Source organism: Lucilia cuprina, chromosome 6 (assembly GCF_022045245.1).
Source record: "Lucilia cuprina isolate Lc7/37 chromosome 6, ASM2204524v1, whole genome shotgun sequence".
Classification (NCBI taxonomy): Eukaryota; Metazoa; Arthropoda; class Insecta; order Diptera; family Calliphoridae; genus Lucilia; species Lucilia cuprina.
The window spans coordinates 7757666-7764728 of record NC_060954.1 but is presented as its reverse complement, the minus strand read 5'-3'; the positions used below and the strand labels follow the sequence as shown (position 1 = coordinate 7764728).

At 34.3% G+C, this 7063-nt stretch overlaps 1 protein-coding gene across 2 annotated transcripts in view; it reads right to left on the bottom strand.

The window, feature by feature from the left end:
- The window catches only part of LOC111679601 (centrosomin), a 52742-nt gene that overhangs the window by 27229 nt on the left and 18450 nt on the right, over positions 1–7063 (bottom strand). The gene's annotated exons all lie outside the window — the stretch shown is intronic.

The following is a 7063-nucleotide window of genomic DNA, read 5'->3' as shown; positions in this document are numbered from 1 at the left end:
TAGCCAGAAAATGCACTTTTATGTTTTCACTCAAAAATCGAGTTTTGGTAGGAAATATAAGTGATCACAGATTTTCATTGTTTAAGCTCTAGCTCCTCTAGTTTAGCCAGAAAATGCACTTTTATGTTTTCACTCAAAAATCGAGTTTTGGTAGGAAATATAAGTGATCACGGATTTTTATTGTTTAAGCTCTAGCTCCTCTAGTTTAGCCAGAAAATGCACTTTTATGTTTTCACTCAAAAATCGAGTTTTGGTAGGAAATATAAGTGATCACAGATTTTCATCCTTTATGCCCTAACTGCTCTAGTTTAGCCAGAAAATCGAGTTTTGGTAGGAAATATAAGTGATCACAGATTTTCACTGTTTAAGCTCTAGCTCCTCTAGTTTAGCCAGAAAATGCACTTTTATGTTTTCACTCAAAAATCGAGTTTTGGTAAGAATTATAAGTGATCACAGATTTTCATCCTTTAGGCCCTAACTGCTCTAGTTTAGCCAGAAAATGCACTTTTATGTTTTCACTCAAAAATTCGAGTTTTGGTAAGAATTATAAGTGATCACAGATTTTCACTGTTTAAGCTCTAGCTCCTCTAGTTTAGCCAGAAAATGCACTTTTATGTTTTCACTCAAAAGTCGAGTTTTGGTAGGAAATATAAGTGATCACAGATTTTCATTGTTTAAGCTCTAGCTCCTCTAGTTTAGCCAGAAAATGCACTTTTATGTTTTCACTCGAAAATCGAGTTTTGGTAGCAAATATAAGTGATCACAGATTTTCATTGTTTAAGCTCTAGCTCCTCTAATTTAGCCAGAAAATGCACTTCTATATTTTCACTCAAAAATCGAGTTTTTGTAGGAAATATCAGAATATCAGTTTAGCCAGAAAATGCACTTTTATACTTTCACTCAAAAATAGAGTTTTGGTAGGAAATATAAGTGATCACAGATTTTCATTGTTTAAGCTCTAGCTCCTCTAGTTTAGCCAGAAAATGCACTTTTATGTTTTCACTCAAAAATCGAGTTTTTGTAGGAAATATAAATGATCACAGATTTTTATTGTTTAAGCTCTAGCTCCTCTAGTTTAGCCAGAAAATGCACTTTTATGTTTTCACTCAAAAATCGAGTTTTAGTAGGAAATATAAGTGATCACAGATTATCATTGTTTAAGCTCTAGCTCCTCTAGTTTAGCCAGAAAATGCACTTTTATGTTTTCACTCAAAAATCGAGTTTTGGTAGGAAATATAAGTGATCACAGATTTTCATCCATTAGGCCCTAACTGCTCTAGTTTAGCCAGAAAATGCACTTTTATGTTTTCACTCAAAAATCGAGTTTTTGTAGGAAATATAAATGATCACAGATTTTTATTGTTTAAGCTCTAGCTCCTCTAGTTTAGCCAGAAAATGCACTTTTATGTTTTCACTCAAAAATCGAGTTTTGGTAGGAAATATAAGTGATCACAGATTTTCATTGTTTAAGCTAAAGCGCCTGTAGTTTAGCCAGAAAATGCACTTTTATGTTTTAACTGAAAAATCGAGCTTTGGTAGGAAATATAAGTGATCACAGATTTTCATTGTTTAAGCCCAAGCGCTTCTAGTTTAGCCAGAAGATGGACTTGTTCCAAATCTCTTTAGTGATCATAGATTTTCATTGTTTAAGCTATAGGTCCTCTAGTTTAGCCAGAAAATGCACTTTTATGTTTTCACTCAAAAATCGAGTTTTGGTAAGAATTATAAGTGATCACAGATTTTCATTGTTTAAGTTCTACTCAACTTTTATGTTTTCACTCAAAAATCGAGTTTTGGTAGGAAATATAAGTGATCACAGATTTTCACTGTTTAAGCCCTAGCGCCTCTAGTTTAGCCAGAAAATGCACTTTTATGTTTTCAATCAAAAATCGAGTTTTGGTAAGAAATATAAGTGATCACAGATTTTCATTGATTAAGCCCAAGCGCTTCTAGTTTAGCCAGAGGATGGACTTGTTCCAAATCTCTTTAGTATTTCCTGTCAATTTGTTAAACATTTAACACTTTTCCCTTTAAATTGATTGTAAATGAACATTACAATGCATTTCCTTATCAAAACGTGTCTCCAAATTAAGTACCACATCCTCTAAGGGTTGTTTTTTTATTTATTTCCACTTTTCTTAACACAATTGCCTTATGCAAACCATAAGTGTTTTAGGAAGAAGAAAAAAAACATTTTTATTGATTTTATATTTCTCTTAAAACCACTACAATTAGCTGGTGGGAAAAAAACAATCAAAATGAAAATCTATTAAAACTTTGAAAAACAAAGAAGCAGAAAACAAACGATAGAATTAAAAAAATATAAATTAAAATAGTAACAAAATTGATTAATGTCAAGCTTGACTTAATTTCTCATCTCTATAGGGTGTGTAAACATAATCACAAAACCGTAACGATATTGTCTTTAGAAAAAATAAGCAAAAAAAAAAATAAAATGGTGATGATGATCATCAATATCATTATCATATATAGACGTTGTTGATGTCAGTCAGTTAATTGGTTACATAAATAATACGACAAAAATATGTGTGTTAATAGGTGAAAAAGTCATTTGATTCTTGATTCTTAAATGTTGATTAAAAAGAGTCAGCATTAAACTTCTAGACATACGAAGAATTTGAAGTGGAAAAATTTATTTGTTTATGGAAATGAAGATCATTGAGCTATAAATATGGTTTAATGTTTAAGAATCTCCTAACGTGTTAGTGGAAAATAACAGTGATCATAGATTTTGAGAATTTTTGATTGAAAATATCAGAGATCATTGGTTTTTAGCTTCAGTGATCGAAAGTTTAAATTAATTTATATTTAAACTTCTCGAGAATAATAATCAAAAGATCTGCGTATTTTCATTCCAATAATTTAAGATTATAACTTTGAAGATCGTACATGATCAGTATTCTCCATACTTTTCTTTGAAAAAAAAAGAAAAAAGGGATTAAAGAGTTTTATTCTCTTAAATATTCGGCTGATTTTCTTTATTTTGTATATTGTAAAAGAGATCAGTGATGCATAACAAATTTGTTCTGCAGTGATCACTAACTTGGAAAAGTTGATTATAAATGGAGAAGGTAGATCTCCTCGTTTTTACTATCCAATGAGAACAAATTTGTTCTGCAGTGATCACTAACTTCGAAAAGTTGATTATAAATGGAGAAGGTAGATCTCCTCGTTTTTACTATCCAATGAGAAATATCCGAAATCTTCATTGTCTCTAGATGACCCCCGGGGGTATGTTATCTTCATGAATGACCCCACTTTGGTGTTATTCCAATCTCCAGGGGAAAAGATGTGCTTTCAGTACTTCTAGTCAATTCATTCCTCGAATATTACTTGGATTGAATTAGAGAACCACATAATCTAGTACTATGTCCTGGCTGATCAGTTGGTTGAAGTTCCTTCAGGATCCACGTAGTGGCTGCGTTTAAACCTAAATTAGCTGGAAGAGTGAGTTGAGGTTAAAGAGTATAAAAGTCTAAAAGTCTAAAAGTTAGTCTATAAATGGGGATAAGTTCGGTGCTATTGCCTATGACAACGAATACCTTTACAGAGGAGAGACTGTGGGACTAAAAGCTTTGCAAATGAGTTGGTTTTAAATGCCTGTTGCCCGCAGAACTGTGTCCTGTCTGGACAGTTGCTTGAAGTTCCTTCGGCATCCATGTAATGGCTGTGTTTAAACCTAAATTCGCTGGAAGAGTGAGTTACGATTAAAGGACTGATGTACGTTAAAGTCTATAATTCGGAATAACTTCGGTGGTGTTGCCGATGACAACAGATGCCTTTACAGAGGAGTGACTTTGGGACTAAAAGCGTTGCAAATGAGTTGGTATTAAATGTATATGATACAGGATGAATCAAGAGTTATACCGGTCTTGTTAGCTCATATACCAGAATGAACGTGTCGGATGTTATGGGTTGAAAGCTAATGGATAAAAGGTATCATATACAAGTGATGCTATTTTCCTTCCATGTCCTGATATGTTTAGAGAAAACTCTGCTCATACCAGATTTACTACAATTTCTACTCTGTGATTAGGAACAAAATCTTGGGCTTATTTAATGGATTCGTATGGTTACGTCACTCAACAGAGGATATCCCTTCTGTGTCGTAAACAAAAGTGATGGTTGTAAATTTTGCATCTTGGAAGTTAAGCTACAGGGCAGCAGCGGTCATAGATTAGATAGCTCTAGTACTCGTATACTGTAGTGGACGAATACTGGACCATAAAACTCCACATACGTAAGTTTTCCCCGGGATGTAAGAAGCACAATAGGGCGGTGATGAATCGTCACAAAAGCTTATCGAGTGGTTAAAAAAGACCATTATGAAATAAGGCCTACACGGCAGGTGTTCACATAAAGCATTTCATTTATCTCTAGATGATAGAAGTTTCAGTTTGACATTGAAACTGAAAGAAGTTTCAGTTCGATATTGTTCTATAGTTTTAGGGACACTATCAAACTTCATCCCTGCGATCAGATCTGTTCATCATCATCGCGTTAAATGCACTTCATGCTTTCTTCTGTTTAGAATTTGTACTATCTCTGTGAATAAGAACTCGCCTTAAACTCTCTCTCTCTCTCAAACACTTCTACGTATATTTTTTTAAGAACACTCACAGGTTCCAATGCCTTATTAAAGACCACCGGTTTTATAAGAAATAAGGCAACATCTGAATGGTAAAAGAACCCCCAAGTCCCTTCAAATTAAAGAGCGAATACAATGTCGATCTTTCACTGATCACTAAGAAAAGAATACCAATCTGGGAACATCTAATTTTAAAGCGGTATTGGAAACATTGCCTCGCAGGAAGCTGATGAACATTTTGTTTAAACATGTTTAATCTTGTTTGTTTACACTAGCAACAAATAGATCATTTACTAGCAAACAGCACACTAGCAAGTAGCACACGTTTACCTGTTTGTAATGTCAATATTTATTATCATATTATGAATTAATGGAATGGTAACCAAAACAACAGGTAGTTTATTTGTTAGTTATTACTGGCAGTCACGTGGTGTTATTGACAAACCAAATTTTATAATTTTGTTGACAAAAAACGCAAACAAACTATAAGAAATTGTTGGACTTTTCTTAACATTTTCCTTTTATTGTTGTCATGAAAAAATATGTTTTTCTTTTTCAAATGTTTACAAAAACACAATTTCATTTCAAAAAATATTGTTTTTTCGCACATAAAGATGAAGACTCGAGCGCGCACACACACACACACACACACACTATTTGCTTAGAGTAGTTTATGACCCTACTGCATGTATTTTAGGAGTGCAAACCAACATCCGTTTTTTAACACATATCTTACGAAATGGACATATGTTTATCATATGATGGAAATAATAAAGAAACTTTAGTAAGAGAACAAAACAAGATAAATAATTTCTGAGGCCCCGTTAACAACAAATCGTCTGGGAAATATGTCCTACAGATGGCAATTTATAGATTCTAAAAGAGATAAGACAGTAATTAGTAGTTGTTTGTTTCGTGAGAAGATATCAAACATTTGACAACATTTAAACTTTAAAGAGAGGCTCACGTGGAATCCCATAGTGATCGTAGAAGTTCTTTATCCTGTTACTCACCAGTGTTAAGATTCATTTCTTATGCTATGTATGCACGATTGTTAGATCTTACAACGTTGGCAGGAATGTCGAGAGTTTTACGTGAGCAGGTGCTCACGTAAAACTCTCTCACCGTAGGATAAGGCCTTGACGGCCTTATCCTACGGTGGTCTTTTTCAACCACTGTTTAAACTTGAGAACGGTCTACCATCGTCCCTTTGTTCTTCAATGAAGAACGCCGGTGGTAATTTTTGTACATTGGTTCTGACCGGCCCATGCACAAGTACTTTGCTGGAGTACTCGAGCTATATAATCTCTTGACCATTGGATGGCGTCTGTTGATTCGGCAACAGCACCTAGAGACGTAACCGATAGACCGAAGTACGATCATCAATAAGCCGTAGACTTTGTTCTTACTCACAGGGACACACTGTGGTAATTCTGATATGAATTGAGTAAACCCTGAACAACACACATTTATAAGAGAAAAACATACGACACATTCATTTGCCCGCCGAACCTCACATCCCGTATCATATACAATTAATACCAACTCATTTCCAACGCATAGTCCCACAGTCACTCGACTGCGAGGTGTCTGTTGTTCTCGGCAACACTACCGAAGTTATCCCGGGGCACTAAAATATGCGGAAAATGTCTAATAATAGTGTAAACTTACAAATTCTGTATTTGAATATTGTCAGTTATGCTTTTTCTGACAACGCTGTAAAAGAAAAAAATTATAAATTCAGACGATTGTTAGACATTTTCTGAACATTTTGCTGTCAACGTTGTAAGATCTGACAACCGTGTATCACGGCTATTAGAATCACATTCAGGAAGTACTGTGGAAATGACTCCCAATTTATATTAAATACTAAGAATTGGAAAAGAAAGTTGGGGAATCTATTCAACTACTCAACTATAAATGAACACGATCAGTTAAGTTGTCATATTAGGATCTCGAAAAGTTGATACAACGGAGAGTCATGAGGAAATATCACTCTATTGGAAGTGAAAATATGCTCAGAAGTAGCAAACAACCTCATCAAAACGTAACACTGGACAGAACCTAAATCTGGCTGTGGTTAACTGATTCTCAGTGAGTTTAAAACTCTCAACTGGGAATGAAATAAGATCAGGCTGCTAACTAACACTCAAGATCACCAAATTACACTACTAATTTTGAGCCCATTGCCTTACAAAATCGACAACTATAATTAGCGGAATCTGTAATAATTCGATTGATCTACAATAAACTACAGTTAAAAGTCATCCGAGAAAGATCTTATTTATTCAAGAGAGAGAGAGAGTCAGAGTCGCCAGTTTCTAGTGTTCTAATATAAGAACAGTCATACCAGTGTACACTTAATAAGGTAGCCTCGTCCGCACAGCTGATCATCAGCTTTTACAATCTTATCTGTCAAAATTCCTGTTTGTTTACATAGAAAAAAAAATCGCA